This window comes from Protopterus annectens, chromosome 5.part0 (assembly GCF_019279795.1).
Source record: "Protopterus annectens isolate FY-2018-M chromosome 5.part0, PAN1.0, whole genome shotgun sequence".
NCBI lineage: Eukaryota > Metazoa > Chordata > Ceratodontiformes > Protopteridae > Protopterus > Protopterus annectens.
The window spans coordinates 1,211,484,814-1,211,502,910 of record NC_056735.1 but is presented as its reverse complement, the minus strand read 5'-3'; the positions used below and the strand labels follow the sequence as shown (position 1 = coordinate 1,211,502,910).

At 45.3% G+C, this 18,097-nt stretch overlaps 1 protein-coding gene across 5 annotated transcripts in view; it reads right to left on the bottom strand.

Annotated features, from left to right (window-relative positions):
- The window catches only part of CHST10 (carbohydrate sulfotransferase 10), a 1,890,555-nt gene that overhangs the window by 91,916 nt on the left and 1,780,542 nt on the right, over positions 1-18,097 (bottom strand). The gene's annotated exons all lie outside the window — the stretch shown is intronic.

The following is an 18,097-nucleotide window of genomic DNA, read 5'->3' as shown; positions in this document are numbered from 1 at the left end:
CCTCTAGGTTATATATCTTTGGCTATGTAGGCCTTAAAAAGTTTAGCACGCCACACATTTGCCCTTAGTGTCCTCATACGTTTGTTCAATTTATGAAAAGCAACCTCACATCTATTTGTTGTCAAAGTGGCTTCATTGCCATGGTGTTCACCCTGATTGGTGAGACCAAAAACCACTAGGTCATCATCTCTGTCTGATGAGAGGCCTGTCAATAAATCCGTAAGTTCCATACTGGACTGGATTAATAACAAAAATATTATTAATCAAAAAAAAAAATTAAAAAATAAATTGACTACTATATGGTAAAGAATGGCAAATAGGAACAATATCAAAGTATATATGATGTTCAATTAAATATGAACAGTCAGTGCCAAGACCTCAGTCAAAATTATCAGGGTATTCACCACCACTTCACTACATAAATAAAAGGACCCCTGCTGTCATATATGATCAAAATGCTACTAGGAATCATGAAAAATAATAGCTCCTGTACTGGGTTATTTCCCTCTATAAGTAATTGCAGTGCTATGTCCACATAAGATCATCAATAACTACCAGCAATTGTATGGTAGAACAATGTCAGCCCCTGCAATAGTAAGTATGCAGTGCTGAGTACCATAAAAAATGTCCAAAAATGCTGCTTCACTACATAAATACTGAGGACAATAAGGCCTCTGCTGTCATATATAATCAAAATGATACTAGGAATAGTGAACAATAATAGCTCCTGCACTGGGTAGATAATTGCAGTGCTATGTCCACATAAGAAAACCAAAAACTTGCTGCAATCTGTATAATATCAGCCCCTATGATAATAAATATGCAGTGCTGAGTCCCATAAATATTATCCAATTGAGATCCAAAATTGCCACCCAATATCATAAATAATAGTCAGAAATACTATCCAACCCGTATACTTGTTATGGAGATATTCAAAAAACACCATATAGTATCTTTGGTTTTTATAAAAAACCCAAATGTCACATGAGTTGAAAAAATGCCTAAAGGCTTGAACTACATTCGATAGTTATATGATGTAGGGTTACCAAAACAATAGCTGAATAATATAAAAGCTGGTCAAAAAGACCCCAATACTAGACAGGAATCACAGTCCCTAGGTAATAATTGTATTCGCACTTATACATCCCATTGCTCCAGGAAATGAGAAGTTACAAAACATTCCCTGCTAATAGTCCCCATGTAGTAAAATTGTGAGGACGCCCATAACTATGGTAAACTAGCATCCCCAACTGGACCCTGCAGTAATCCCCCAGATCAATAATTTGAATTCCACAAGCAAAACGCCTTCACAAGCCAGTATTTGATTATGATAGAACTGTCTCATATGTTGCTAAGCCTTCCTTATAAAACAAAATGGTGACACCTATATTAAAGGCACCAACAGGCACATACGTATTTGAATCCGTTCCAAACTATATCATAACATATTATCCTGCGGTACTGGTTGTTCGTACAATGTGTAATTTGAATACTGAGGAATTTCCAAGTTATGTCTCGTATCTACACTAACTCAAACATATTACTATCCCTTATCCACACGTCATAAATGGGTAAGAGAATCAAAGGCATAAACCCCCGTGTCCCTATATATGTTGGTCACCAAGTACCTATGATTAGAAACAACCTTACATGCCCAAATAATCCTTCCAGTATTTCACGGATCCACTGTGCAAAATAATTACATAAGACATATAGATGTGGCATTTGGCTTCCTCGTCTGCTCCCATACATTCATTATTAAACAAAATGGCGCCTGTGGTAGCCAAGGTAATGTTGCCTAACACCACGAAGCATAATAAGAAGTTATGTACTCAACATAACGTTCCATCTGAGTAGGTATCTTCATTTGTCTGCAACCTTTGGGATACGGATCCGATCTTGGATCCGAGCCGGCAACTTCTATCACAGCATAGATCCGAGCTCCTAGCTCCTCCCTCTACCCATAATCCCCTACCAACACTGACTGACCTCAGATCAAGTTTGCCCCATAGCACAGCTAATACTGTGTCCCAGAGGGAACTAATCTAAAGAACCCCAAGTAGGATCATTTTGGTCAGGGGGAAGGGGGGGGGGTGGTTGCAGACAATTGAAGATACCTACACAGATGGAACGTTACGGTGAGTACATAACTTCTTAATCTGAAGTAGGAACTTCATTTGTCAGCAACCTTTGGGACAGAGTCCCCAGCTACCTAAATCTTGGGTGGTCTTCATGGAAGAATATTCCGGAGCACTGCAGAGCCAAAAGACGCCCTACCTCGGGAGACAATATCTACTTTGTAGTGGCTGATAAATGTATGAGATGAAGCCCAAGTGGCTGCGGAACAAATGTCATCTAGAGAAACCCTAGCCTTGAAAGCAGCCGATGTAGCAACGGCCTTAGTAAAATAAGCACGGACTCCCTAAGGTGCAGGCCTTCCCAAGCTCTGATATGCTAAGAGAATACAACTAGATATCCATCGGGAGAGGGTAACTTTAGAAACCGACTCGCCGAAGTTGTTTTTGGCAAAGGAGACAAACAACTGATCGGATTGCCTATGACCAGTAGTTCGATGAATATAAAAACATAGTTGTCTGTGCACGTCTAAAGAGTGCAGTTTATACTCTCCTTTGTTTTGACAGTTGGAGAAGAATACTGGAAGATTAATAGATTGATTAATGTTAGCTTCTGAAGATACCTTAGGTAGAAAAGACGGATTGATCCTGAGGTGAACTCTGTCTGGGTGGAAGACCAAATACGGTGGTTTGACACAGAGAGCCTGGAGTTCCGAGACACTCTTGGCTGAAATTATGGCCACCAAAAAGGCCGTTTTCCAAGAGAGGTATTTAAGATCAACAGTGGCCGCCGGCTCGAAAGGGGGGCTAGTCAAGGCCTGTAAAACTAGGGATAAATCCCATGGAGGTACCACCTCTTTGACCGGGGGCCTGAGGAGGAAGGTCTTACACAGTTTGGAAGTAATAAGCAGGCCTGACTCCTGCCCTACATGATAGTGTGAAATTGCTGCAAGTTGCACCTTGACAGTGGAAGAACTAGCCCCTTGGTGAAAGAGAGAAGTTAGAAAATCTAGAACCAACGCTACCGGCGCCGTAAAGGGATCTAAATAATGGTGCACTGCCCAAATGGAAAAACGTTTCCATTTACTCAGATAGACCCTTCTGGTGGAAGGCTTGTGAGCTGCTACTAGAATGGCTTTGACTGGTGATGAGATTCCGTGAGTCCTTATCAGGAGTGGAACTGGAGAACCAAGCCGTCAGCTTGAGGTTGGCCAGGTTCGGAGTCGGGAGACCCAGGGGGTGTGAAATGAGATCCGGAAGGGGATCCAGAATCCAGGGCGGATGAATCAGGTGAGACCATAGGTAAGGGAACCACGTCTGACGAGGCCAGATTGGGGCAATGAGGATCATCTTGCTCCCCAGCTGACTGGCTTTCTGCAATAGTTTCAACATCAGGGGCAGAGGCGGGTAAGCATAAAGCAGACCGGGAGGCCAAGCATGAACTAGAGAGTCTCTCAGGGACTCCCCCGGAGGGGGGATCAGAGTGAAGTAATCGTTGCATTTGGTATTTGAGGGTGAGGCAAAAAGATCGCAACAAGGTCGCCCCCATCGGGCAAATACTTGCTCTGCCACTAGAGGACTGAGAGACCACTCGTAAGGAGTCAGGATAGTATGACTGAACCTGTCCGCTAAAATGTTGGACCGTCCTGGAATGTGCGTTGCGATGAGAAAGCGGTTGGTGGAAATCGCCCATTCCCACACTCTCATGGCCTCACGGCAGAGAGGGTAAGACCTGGTTCCCCCCTGTTTGTTGATGTACCAGATGACTGACATGTTGTCTGTCTGTACCGCAATCGTCCCCACCGGAAGAGGGTTGTGAAGTGCTTGCAAAGTCAGAAGCACCGCCCTCATCTCCAGGACGCTGATATGCAATGAGGTCTCTGTCATTCCACGTGCCTTGGACTGTTCTGCCCGAATAGTGCCCCCCCACCCCAGGCGAGAAGCGTCTGTGGTCACTGTGGCGACTGGTGGGGGCAGCACGAAGGGGTGTCCCGTGTGGAGATTGGAGGACTGGAGCCACCACATGAGCGACCTTTTGCAAACCCTGCTTAGGGGAATGGGATGAGACACGGGATTGCGAGATAGGGACCATTGTACCTGGAGGGTCCACTGTATGACCCTCATATTCAGCTGGGCCAATGGCAGCAGTGGAATAGCTGCCGCCATGGACCCTAGAGCTCTCAGGACCAATTCCGCCGAAGGAGCTTAAAGTTGAAGGATGGCCTGCATGTGCAACCTCAGGTTCTGAAGCCGATCTGGAGTCAAGAAAGCAAGCATCAGTCTGGAGTCCAACCTCGCCCCTATGAAATCCAATACTTGTATAGGAGCCAGGGAGGATTTGGCCATGTTGATGGTCAACCCTAACAGTGGAGTCAGACTGAGGAAATAATCCCTGCATGAGCAAAGAAGATGCCTTGTTGAGGCGGTAAGGAGCCAGTCGTCCAGGTACGGAAGGACCTGAATTCCCTGGAGTCTCAGGTGGGCCGCTATCGCTGCCATGACCTTGGTGAACACCCTGGGGGCTGAGGTGAGACCGAAGGGAAGGGCCCTGAACTGGAAATGGCTGGCTCCCAGCCGGAAGCGGAGAAACCTCCTGGAGCGTCTGTCTACGAGAATATGATAGTACGCATCCTTGAGGTCTATTGAGCACATCCAGTCGTTCTCCCGCAGTAGTGGGAGAATAGATTGCAGTGTGACCATCCGGAACTTTACTTTTGGTACTGCCAGGTTCAAGAGAGAGAGGTCCCCAGGATGGGCCTCACGTCTCCCGTCTTTTTTGGCACTAGAAAGAACCTGGAGTAAAACTCTGATCTGAGCTGATCTGGGGGGACGGGCTGGATAGCTCTTTTTTGTAAGAGCTGCTGAATTTCTGCAGCAGCCGCCTCCCTCTGATTGGGTGGTACATCGGGGAGGCTTCTGATTCTGGGGGTTACAAGAAAGGGAATTTGGTAGCCTCTGGATATAACACGAAGCACCCAGCGATCTGCTGTTATGGACTCCCACATTGCTAGGTGCCTCGAAAAACGTCCCCCGACTTCCTCCAGAGTGCAGCAGCCGGGTAACCCCTCAGGGGTTCTGCGTGGGCCTCTCAGAGAAGGGTTCTCTGGACCCAAAATTCCTGGGACCCCCTCTGCCTCTAGGGTGGCGTCTTCCCTGTCCTCCTCTGCCACGAGAGGACTGGTTGTCCGGAGCAGACTGGGATTGATGCGATTTCTGGAACCACATCTTCTTCTGACCCTTTTGGTTCTTGGCAAAGGACCTCTGGGGAGCAGAGAAGCGGACTCCGACGGCCGACAACGTCTTCCCGTCTTTCTCGCTCTGGACAAGGGTGTCGCAAACGGTTTTGCCAAACAATGCAGAACCATCAAAAGGGGCATTCGCACATGATGCCTTAAAGGGTTCCGAGAAGTCACAATGTCGGAGCCAGGCTTGCCTCCTCATGACCAGCCCGACTCTGCCTGCTCTAGCGGCTCCCTCAGTGGTGTGAGACAAAAGCCGCATAGAGGTGTTGGAAATAGAATGTAGGGTGGACATTCGGGAGGAGTACAGTTGCTTGTCCCCTTCCGACATGGACCCTGGGGGGGAAGCAGCGTATTCTTTGATTAGATCCCGCTGCATCTGAATGACGTGTGCCATATAGTTCAGGGCCCTCATGGAAAAGGTCACTGAACTGAAGGCCCGCTTCCCAAGGCGGTCCATCTCGCGAGACTCCTTGCTCGGCGGATGAACCGTGGGGCTCTCCTGAGCCAACTCTCTCTTGGTGGCTGCCGCCACCAACATGGCATCCACAGGGGGACCTCTGCTCCAATGGGTTCTCTCTGACGGGGGGCTCAAGATTTTGTCCGGGCGCTTGGGAACAGGCTCTACAGTGTCCTGCTCCCTCCAAGCCCTAGTGGCTATAAGATCCACAAAGGGGTCGGGGGGAGGGGACACCCAAGAGGTAGATGGCCCTGCCTCGAACACCTCAAGGAATACGGACTTGTCGGAGGAAGCCTTGGGGGCAGACCCCCCCCCCCCCGATTCTGAGCATTTCCATGATGTCTCCAAAGGAGACATCCTCGGGGGGGTGACCTTGGGGAGCCTTCCCCTTCATCCAAGTCCGTATCTTCAGTGAGGGACTCAGGGGAGTCCAAGTGCCTCCTCTTGCACTTCGACTCGCGAGGAACCTCCTCAGGGGGGGCTGTCCGAGGAGTGCTCACCAGCAATATCCTGTTCCAATGGAACACCTAGAGGCACTGAAGCAGGCTGCCCCGAAGGCCGGGTGAGGGGAGCCAGGACCAGCTGAGAGGGAGTGCAGGGGGGAGCTGAAGCCAGGACCGGGGGCCTGGATGCACTCAACAGTACCCTCTCCACCACTGCGAAAGCCGAGGGGGAGCCGTTCTCTGATGGATCCGAGATCCGATTCCCACTCGGATCCGAGGCGGGGATCGGACTCGGAACCGAGACTATCGGATCTGAAGGACCCGTGAGCTCTGACGGGGATGGGGCCGAAAGCACACCGAGTCCCTCGGATCCGAAGCTCGGCCCACGGCTCCGAGAGGTTGGATCCGACAAACTCGAGGGAATGGTCGGAGCCGAAGTGCCTAGCACTGTCGGCTCCAACCCACCCCCAGATCCAACATGGCTCAGCTCCGACAGCTCCGAACACGGAAGGCGGGTCGGAGAAGGAGCGATAGGAGCAAAAAAGGGGGTCGAGCTCCCCCCCGGAGGGGGGGGGGGGCAAGAGCACTCCCATCTGCATCTGGGCCCTGGATGAACCTCCTCATCATCCGGTCCATGTCCGCATCCGACATACTGAAGGCGGACCTCGAGGAGGCCACCGAGGCAGGCCTGGAGTGCCGCCTCGATGACCTCGACGGGGACCGGGTCACCTCCTCCTTGGGTCCCAGTGAGAAGCAAGGGGATCGGATCTGAGGAGGAGGCGAACCAGAAACCCTGGAGGGAGAAGCCCGTTTGGCAGACGGAGCCGAGGAGGAGTCTTCGGCCTGCCGCTTAAGGTGCTTCTCCCTCCGCTTCTCTTTCCTGGCCTCCCTCACCTCCGAAGCCACAGTGGGAGGTTGAGTCCCGGTCGGAGGGAGGGGGGCAGGAGTGGCCACTACCAAGGACTGGGTAGCGGTCACAGAAGTACCGGAGGCCGGAGCTGGGTCTGGGGGCAAAAGGCCCACCAGAACCAGCTTCGACCTTCGATCCTTAAGTGCCCTGGGATTGAACGCAGCGCAAATCACGTAATCCGAGGAGAGGTGTTCAACCCCAAGGTACCTAACGCACCGAGTGTGGCCATCAGCCGGTGAAAGCTTGTGACAACACTTGGTGCATTTCGAAAAAATGGCTTTAGGGGCTTCCGACATCACTAAAAGAAAACACACCCGCTAGGCCCCTACACACTACACACACACACACTGCGACCAGCGAGGGCAGGGAGGAAAAATAAAAGATAAAAAATTAAGCTAATTCAAGCTAAAAGGAGTGAAATTAGGGCTAAGGAACACCTAAACACACACACAAACACTTGCTCAAGAAGAGTACAAGAAAAAAATGAAAACTTTCTTTTCTCACAAAATTGACCAAGAGCTCTGGAATCTAGCTGTTGCTTGAAGAGCGGCAAACTAGATCTGAGGTCAGTCAGGGTTGGTAGTGGATTATGGGTAGAGGGAGGAGCTAGGAGCTCGGATCTATGCTGTGACAGAAGTTGCCAGCTCGGATCCGAGATCGGATCTGTATCCCAAAGGTTGCTGACAAATGAAGTTCCTACTTCAGATTAAATGTTTAAACACAATGTTGCATCAGGTATTCCCCGTTTCAACCATTACCCCAAGACAAAGAAATGGTCTACAATATTTTACCTACTCCACAAATGTGCCCCGCCTCCATAGAATAATGCTACTCACAAAGGAAGGACGTAGCTATAATTATACAAGACAGAAAGATGCTCATGCATCCTATACATACAGTCAATGTTGCTGAAAGTAATTCAATGCCCAACAGTATGCAAAGAGTCCTATAGACAAACAGTTCCATGCACAAATTGCACCAAAGTATATAATGTCCAGGTGGTCCAGTGCGATAAAAATTTCAAAAATATATAAACAAAGCCAAAGAATGATGTCAATCAAATAAGTTTAGTTAGAAACCATCATCCTCCGTACGGCTGTTTCCTGCTATCCGACACAATCCAATTTTCAACGGCCCCGGTAAGGTAAACACCCAACAGCCAAAAAATGTCCCAAAGTCGTAAACAAAAATCCTTTATACATCCGAAGATTGCCCAATGTATAATCACAGTACCTGATACAGTCCAAAAGGAAAAACCCGTGGAGATGAGCCGAACAGATTAAATCATTAAGCATGTAGTAAACCCAATGCTTCCTCGCCTCGTCCTCTTGTTAGGATAAACAAACAGTGTGCTGGTTATTCCCTGATTATTCCCCGATATTGAAAAAAGACTGGCTATGCTTAAAAGAAGCACTAGAGATCTCTCCAATTAATAAAACAAGCTAAGCTAAGTCCTGCATTGACATAGAAGTCTCAGTTCAAAACACGCCACCGACCAACAGCAGGGGAGGAACACAACGTCAAGAAAAGCAGACCCCTGCACGTATGGTAGCTGCACGGCTCCAAAATCAAAGCACAATCGAAAAAAACTGTAGAGCCAGCAAACAGTGACAAACACAAATAATTTATTGGGAAGACATATAGCCAAAAAAAGTAAGCAGACCGGTTTCGGCTGTCAAGCCTTCTTCAGTGCCATACAAATATATATATACAAACAGTTCCATGCACACACACATATATATATATATATATATATATATATATATATATATATATATATATATAGTATAGCCCCACCTGAAGTTAACTGGGGTAAATTACATCCTTCATTAAAAATATTCATTCAATATATAGTATAGCCCCACCTGAAGTTAACTGGGGTAAATTACATCCTTCATTAAAAATATTCATTCAATCCCGGGGGAAACAGGGCACCCAATTTAATAATCCATTTTTTCCTCCATATTATTTAATAGCTGATGCCATCCTGATTTGTTATTTCTGTTTCCTTGTATTCTATCAATGACTGTGAATCTGAATGTGGCTTTAGGGTGTTTTTGTGTATGTTTAGATAGCACACTTGTTTGTTTACCAGTTCTAATATCACTGAAGTGTTCTGATATTCTAAGTTTCACACCTGGATGTTTGTCCCACATAGAAGGCTGAACAGTTACAAGAAGCCATGTAAATCACCCATTCAGACTGGCAATTAGCAAAAAACTTTATAGAAAACACTTGTCCAATATTTTTACTTGTAAATTCTTTCGTCTTAGACATATTTTTACAATGGGTGCAGTGTCCGTATGGAAAACATCTCTGCAGGGGCCCACCTTCCAAAGTTATTTGTTTGGGGCTGCTATCAAATCTGTTCACTAATTAATGATGATTCACAAATGAACCAATATTCTTGCCCCTTCTGAAGGAAAAATGACATGTATCATCTACAAGTGTACTGAGCTTGGTATCAGCCAATAGGATATTCCAATGTCTGTGGACACTCTTGATAAGGACATCTGTGTTTCTGCCATAAGTGGTCACCAGTCTGATTTGTGAATTATTATTTTGTTTTTTGTCCCTGTTTTGGAGTAGGGTATCCCTATCCTGATTGGCAGCCCAATGTCAGCCTTGAGAGATGTCCCCTTTCTTGTACCCTCTGTCGCTGAACCTTTTAACCAAATCAGTCTCATATGTATGATACGTCTCAGCATCAGAACAAATCCACTTGAGACGTAAAAATTGCGACTTTGGAATGTTTCTGCATATATGGGAAGGATGAAAGCTGGAGGCATGAAGCAAGGAGTTGTACTCTGGGAATTTCCGATAGACTTCAGATGTTAGTGTATGGTCTGCATTCCTAGTTACCAGTACATCCAAAAATGTGATTTTTGTCGGTATCGAATGTAATCGTAAACTTAATGCCCCATTTATTTTCATTCAAATATGCTCATAGGTTGATAGGTTCATAGGCAGATATTAGGCTATCTGCCCTAGGGCATTTATAAGCCTAGCCAGAGTGTAAACCAAAAATAAAAGCAAATAAATCAAATAAAATACCAGGCAAAAAAGGCAACGTGATATGAATGAATAAGACTCTATTAATAAACATATTAGCCAGAGTGTATTTGGCTTCTGCCTCCCTATTAGATTAGCCTACTGTGCCTCTGTAAAGTAGGTCACAGAAGGTACCCTTTTAAGATTAGTTTACTGTGCCTCTGTCTAGCAGAGACACAGGAGAGATCCCAGGGTTGAATTTGCGATTTCCCATCCACGCGTCCAAATTTCGCTTGAAGAGGGTCAGCGAGGGGGTATGTCTAACAGGAATTGGGATTCTAGCCTTTGGGAAATGAATCTGTCCCTCCAGCATGTCCTATTTATTTTTGTGCTGATGTTTAGGTCCCTGGAGCGTGTAGCTCTAAGGGACTTGGATTTTTTGAGGTGGAGCATGTCCATTAATTCTGGGTTTGACATGGCTTTGTACGTCAGGCATAGATCGCCTCTGAGTAGGCGGTAAGCAACCGAGTAGAGCTGGAGTTTCTTTAGTCGAGCTGCATAGGACATCTGTTTGTAGCCCATGATCCTCTTGGTGAGGTACTTTTGGGGTCTCTCCAGTTGCTGCAGGTGTCGGGTAAGGTACATCCCAAAAGGGGCATTGTATTCAATTATGGGCCTGATGAGTGACGAGTAGAGGGGCACAATGACCTCTCTTGATCTAGATGCGAACCCTTTCGTGATAAGGTGGGCTATATAGAAGGTCTTTCTAACCACTTTGGCAACGTGATTATCAAAGGAGAGATTACGATCTATGTTGGTCCCCAAATCTCTAATTACTTCTTCCTTGTTTTTCCCAAAGGGGATGACTATGCACTTTATAGCATTTAGCTTGAGGCCCTGGCTCTGGCACCAAGCATCCGTCTCTGTGAGACCCTTTTGGAGGATGCTTGTGTCAGCTGGAGATTCGATTATGGCCCCCAGTTTGCAGTCATCTGCGAACTTTGTCAGCCATAATCCCCCCGTGTTAGCCTGAACTTCAGAGAAGTATATACCGAACAAGAGAGGTCCCAGAACTGAGCCCTGTGGGACGCCACTTGTAACTGGTTTGGATTCGGACATGGCACCTGCGATTCTGACCATGTGGGTTCTATCTCTGAGCCAGTTTGCATCCCATCTTGTGATACAGGGGTTGATATTTAAGCTGGTAAGCTTATTTATGATGCCCGAACATTATGTAACAAATTCCTTGAGGTATATGATGTCAGATCTCCATACCAACCATATATATATATATATATATATATATATAAACACATATATATATTGCTTGTATGCTTACTTAACTTAATACACTGAAGAAGGCTTGACAGCCGAAACTGGTCTGCTTACCCTTTTTGGCTATATGTCTTCCCATTAAATTATTTGTGTTTGTCACTGTTTGCTGGCTCTACAGTTCTTTTCAGTTCAGATTCAGATCAAGACACAGCAAAACTGACTCGATCAATTTCTCCAAAGCCAACTTCATGCTTCTACATCCGAGTGACGCTTCCAGGTGCATATGCAGTTACCTCCTACTGCTCCTTTAGGAGTTAAATATTACTTGTTCACATTGCATTAATAATTCCAAAACCATGCTACATACAAGGTATCAGAATATTTATCTTGAAGCATACATGATGGCAGACACAATTGTATTGATATCTGACTTCTGTCGATGAGTATTTCTTAGAATTGTAAGTTGCTAACTTAATTTTTAAAGGCTCAGACCACACCCACTAGGAGTTAAAGGTACACACTCAAAAGAGTTGTACTGGAAGGAATGAGACAGGAGTGGCGAACTTCATGATGCCCATGCAGATGGACAATACAGTTACAACTGCAGAATCCTACACAAATGCACTCTGTAAGCACTTACACAAGTGCATGGATCATGTTATCCCAAACCGAACCAAGGCACTATCCTCCAAAAAAAGGAAGCCAATCTGGTAGTCCCCTGCCATAAATAAACTCTACAACAGAAGGAAGAATCTGTTGCAAAAGAGAGGAAAATCCCATGAGTGGAGGAGCTCCCTGGTCAGCCTCAGTAAGAAGCTGAGATCCCTTATAAGATCCTCCAAAGCTAGCTATGAAAACAAAATCGCCACTGATTCTAAGGACAACAACAAAGCATTCTATAGCTATGTCAAGAATCTCAATGGCAACACCCAGATCTGCTTTGAGTTACAGCACAACGGCATGAAAATTACAGAACCAACTGATATTGCCAACATCCTGGCAGATAGGTTCAGTGCTAACTTTACCCCCCTCTCACCCACTAAAGGGCCCATATCTATACAGGAAGAATGCAGAACCCCTGTAATCACAACTACGCAGGTAAAAGCTGCACTCTCTAAAGCCAAAAACACAGCATCCATGGGAACGGACAACATCCCATGCTGCGTTTTACACGAACTTCAGAACGAACTGGCTCCTCACCTAAGCACCATGTTCAATCATAGCCTCACGTCAGGCTTTGTGCCCAGTGAATGGCACAGGGCAACAGTTATCCCACTTCACAAAGGGGGAGCCACCACTGATCCCAGAAACTATTGCGCTATTAGCTTGACAAGCCTGGTCTGTAAGGCCATGAAACATACCATCATGGATCTCATAAACAAAGATATTGGTAACCTCCAAACTCTGGACCCCACCCAGTTCGGGTTTGTGAAAGGCAAATCATGCCTCCTGAACCTGATCGACTTCTTTGAGGCAGTCACCAAAGCCATATACAAGGGTAAGGTGGTTCACACAGCCTATCTTGACCTCACCAAGGCTTTCGACACCATCCCACATTCTGGAATTATAGCTAAACTCACTAAACTAGGTATAAATCCCTACGTCACAAGATGGGTTGCCTACTGGCTCACTGACAGAACCCACAATGTAAATGTTGCAGACTCCAAATCTGACTTCAAACCAGTGACAAGTGGACAGCACAGGGTTCAGTCCTGGGACCTCTCCTGTTTGGTATCTACTTCTCTGTAATACAGGCTAAAACAGAAGGCCTTTGGCAAACTAGGAGCCATAGTCGAGTCCCCAAATATTGTGGACATCCTACAGAAGGGCCTCACTGAGACAGATGCCTGGTGTCAGAGCCATGGCCTCAAGCTCAGTGCCAAAAGGTGCATTGTCATCCCCTTTGGTAAAAACTCTGTACCCATGAACTACCATATAGGCGGAAGTCTACTTAATGCCAAATGTGTGATAAGAGACTTTGGGAACCAGGTGAAAAGTTGTCTCTCCGTTGATAATCACATCGTCACAGTAGTCAGGAAATCCTTCTACGTGGCACACCTCATCACAAAAGGGTACTCATTCAGGAAAAAAGAGGTCATTGTTCCCTCTACTTGACACTCATTAGACTCATTATAGAGTACAATGCCCCTTTTGGAATGTACCTCACAAGACATCTGCAGCAGCTGGAAAGGCCACAGAAGTACCTCACAAAGAGGATTACTGGCCTCAAACAGATGCCCTACACTGACCATCTCAAAAAACTCCAGCTTTATTCCGTAGCATATCGCCTACTCCAAGGTGATCTCTGCCTAACATACAAAGCTATGTCAAACCCAGAGCTGTTGGACATGCTACACCTAAAGAAATCCCAATCTCTCCGAGCTACAAGCTCTAGGGACCTAAACCTTGTCACCACAATAAACAGGACATGCTGGAGGGATGGATTCCTGTCCCAGAGACTTCTCATAGTCTGGAACAAGCTACCCATCTATGTCAAGCAAAGTTCACTCTTCAAGAAAAATCTTGATGAGTAGATGGGAAATAAGAAATACACCCCGGGGATCACTTCTGTGGCTCTGCTCGACAGGGGCACAGGAAAATAACTTTCTTGGGTGGCATAAACCAGGGAACCTTGTTAGCTAGGCTTACTTAGGCCCTTGGGCCGATAGCCTAGTACCTACCTATAAATCTATGCCTGCAGTGAAACAGACTGGTGAAAAGATGCTAGAGATGAGGAAAGAATCTAATTTGGCATTCCTTGACTTGGAGAAAGCATACAACAAGGTTCCAAGAAAGCGGATTTGGACAGTCCTGAAATGGTTCTAAGTCCCAGAAACACTGTTAGAATCAGTACAGGCTGTGTACAAGGACCCAATGACACAAGTCAGAACATTGTTTAGACTTGCAGTGGGGTTCCCTCTGAAAGGCTGTGTTCAGCTCCGAGTTCACTCTTTTAATACTGCTGACAGACACTATTAGCAAACAGGCCATAATGAACAGATCGACAAAGTTGCTCTGACACTGCCAAATTTGAAACTGCCAAGGAAGGTGTCAATGCCTGAAGCAGCCAAGCTGTCGGAACAGACATGGGTGACAGTAGTGCAGCTGGACCCATGAATCCTGAATCTAAAGGGACTGGGGAAGGAAAAGCAACAGCAACAGTTGAACCATCATCCAGTATGAGTGCCAGGGCAGCTAGAAGGATCCCTAACTGAATCTGGATCTGCAAAAAGGAGCATTTCAACTGCTCCACAACCAGTGGCTTCATGTTCCCAAATGGTCTGTTGGAACAAATGGAACAGGCCACTAAAGCAGGCTTGGAAGTCCTCCTCCTGGGGTTAGGATCCAATGACCAGATCTGATTTAGAGAAGCTTTGATCTGGGGAACAGAGATTTAGAAGAAAACTCTGCCGGCGTCATCAAAGAAAGGGGGCATTACAGGCAGACTCTGAACAAGACTTTCAGCAAATGATAAAGAAATGGAATGCATCACAGGATGAAACTCAGTACAGATAACAGTTGTACTGGCAGCAAACGAGGCAAATCAGAAGAAGCTGAAACCTAAGAAAAAAAAGAAAACAGCAGATCAGAACAGGTTAGCAGCTTCAAGTACCCAGGAGGGCTGGTTGAGGAGAAGGGAAGTGTGAATGAGGAGGTCAAAACTAGAATTAGAGGGGCTGCAGCCAAATGGCATAGGATATCAGGGGTAGTATGTAACAAAAGAATGCCAAAGAAGCTGTAAAGTAAAAAAAAAATAAATAAAAATAGTGGTTTGTTCAGTACTACTGTATGGTACAGAAACCTGGCCAGTGAAAGTATAGCAGTTGAGGAAGCTAGAGGTGATGGAGATGAAGTGCTTGAGACAGGTGACAGGATGCTCATTGTGGGACATACAAATAAATTAGGACATCAGAGCAGAAGTAATAGTAGTTCCAACTGCAGAGAAGGTCAAGGAAAACAGATTATAGTGATCCAGGTACATGTGCTGGAAAGAGAAGATAATCTTGTAAAGAAAATTTTGAACAGACAGGAAGAAGACAAGAGAAAAGTGCATCCAGCAAAGAGGGAGATTGTGTGAGAGAAGACCTGTGGCCATGACAGTTGAAGAAGTTAGGAAAGTGGCACTGAACTGACAGAGGGAGAGAGAGAGTGATAGTTGACATGACACCCCAAGCCCAAGTAGAAAATGGAAAAAAATGGGATGTTTGTGATGATGATGTTTTGACTACATAAGAGGAAGGCTTGTTTCTGCAGATGACCATGTCATTTAGACATAGAATGATATTAAGCTACTGGAGATCCATTGGTAGGTGATTGACAAACAGGGAGACAATCAGAGTGAAGAAGATTGATCCTTGAGCTACTTCTATGATCATGAGTGAGGCAGAAGCAATAAGAATCTAATCTGGACTTTAAAGTCTCTCCCACTCAGGACGTTTCTGAACCATGATGACAGTCTTGGTTGGATCTAGCTGAGATAAGGGATTTTACAAAAAGAAGAACGTCTTTCAATTAAAAGGCCTTTGTCAAGTTGATAAAGAAAGCACACATAAAAAAGTGCCCTTATCCATGCTCATGAGGATATCACAGGTGTAGGTAAACACAATGCATGGTACTACAGCCAGCCCAGAAGCCATGATTAGACTAGGCTGAATCTAGCCTAAAATCTAGGGCTTTCAGGTACAGGCTTTATTCCTGCTTGTTTCAACAGCAGAGGCATTATACTGAAAGAGAGAGGAAAGGTTGTATAGATGGTGAAAGGTGGGAAATACATGATCATTGCTTAAGTATGTTTTTGGAGAACTACACCTATGAGGGGAAAGAATAAGACTACCTGGTGTACAATCATCACCAGACGCTACTGTTATCAACCCATTCATCTGAAAAGATGATGTCAAAGAAAAGTGAAGTGATCCCTGATGCCCTACTGAAAAATTCAAATGTTGAGAAGAGCTGACTTCCCACCCTACCAGTTAGCATTTACTTTAAAGCCAATCACCAGTCCAACAAATCATCTATGCAATCACACCATACTCAGTGAGTCTGCTTATAATTCCTACTTGGTGGATAGGAATGAAGAGCTTCTGTGACATCAAGGTAGGTTGCATGTACAGTTAACCCTTACACAGAGAAGCTGTAACCTCCTCAGATAAGACATTTAGTATGCATAACTACCCTTAGCAAATATGATTTGGTTCTTACATCTATAAAGCAGGAGAATGCCTACGCTCCTCAATACAAATTTCATAATGATCCTTTCCTCAACCTTGTACAGGATACTGGTGAGACTGATGTATCTGTATAGTCCCTGGGCAAGCTACAGAATCTTCCATGAGGAATGGATCCAGTGTGACTTTTTGCCACACTTTAGAGAAAGTCCGAGGCAAGACTTTTACTTAATATGATGCAAAGAAGGTTTACTAGACTACATATCAAAGTGTTGAGGAAACTTTCTGGGGAATTTGACATGGCCATTGGAACTAAAGTGTTCTTGACTCTGCCCAAGACTGCCTCAGCATGTGGAGAAGAAATGCCTGAGAAGGGAGTGGTGTGGAATCACCCTCTATCGAGTACAGTATTGGTCTTACTTCACTCTATTCTGAAGTTGGAGCTAAACTTTTCTGCTAGGAAACTTGCAATGTATTGTGGTTTGAAGCACTCAAAGCCCAAGAAAAACTCTTAACTGCACAAATTATCCTGCAAGTAGTAGGTACCCAGAGTGAACTGATGGAGTGTCCTGTGTGGACCCACATAGTGATATGTCAAAATGCATTTGCTATATCCAATGGTACTATCCAGGTACACCATGGAAGAAAGGCACAACCTCTGCCTGGGTAACTGTTTACCATTTAGAAATTAATGTAACCAATATGCTATTCTGAAGTTGCTGAGGTTTAGAACAGGATGAAAATCATACACCTTCTTCAGTATCAGGAAGAGATGGAAGTAAAAACTCACATCCCTAACCTAACACTGGGAATGTCTTGAGGGGCTGTTTCATGAATGTAGTCTTGGCTTGTGCCAAGATGTCCAATTAAATGTTCTGATGTACAAATGGAAACCCCTGCTTTGAAATGAGCTATGGTTTCTAGAACATGGCTTAAGGTGAGCAGGTCCATATTACAATGTCGAACTTGTATAGGTTCAAACGTTGTAATATCGAACCCAAAAGTCCAAAATCCAAAAATATCGAAGCCATGGCACATCAATTTGTTTCCCAGGGAAAAAAATCAGTGGGCCGTTTTTGGGGCTTTGCTCCTCCACTGTGGTGTGATCTCCGCATTGTATTATTTAAGTAGGGTGTGTGTGTGGGGGGTGTGGGGGACGAAGTCCCCCATTTTAGTTTAAGTTTAAGGTTTATTTATTTATTTATTTTTGTCACAAAACAGAGATTTTTTTCCCCTGGGAAAAAAAAAATCGCTGTTCTGTGTATTTTCGTTATTATTGGGTTTCGGACTTTTGGGTTCGATATTACAATGTTCAAACTTATGTTAGTTCGACATTGTAATATAGACCCAAAGTGACCATGTGTAGAACCTTCTGCTGTGTGATGGTGCGATGAATTGAAGGAAACAAACTTCCCCAGATGGTCAGTCAAAGACTAAATTCAGAAATACAGGGAGGTGTCACTAGCATATTAGGAGCCTGACTCCATGCAATCCTTGAGAGCCTTCCTTGGATGCAGTGGAGGATGTCATTTTTTT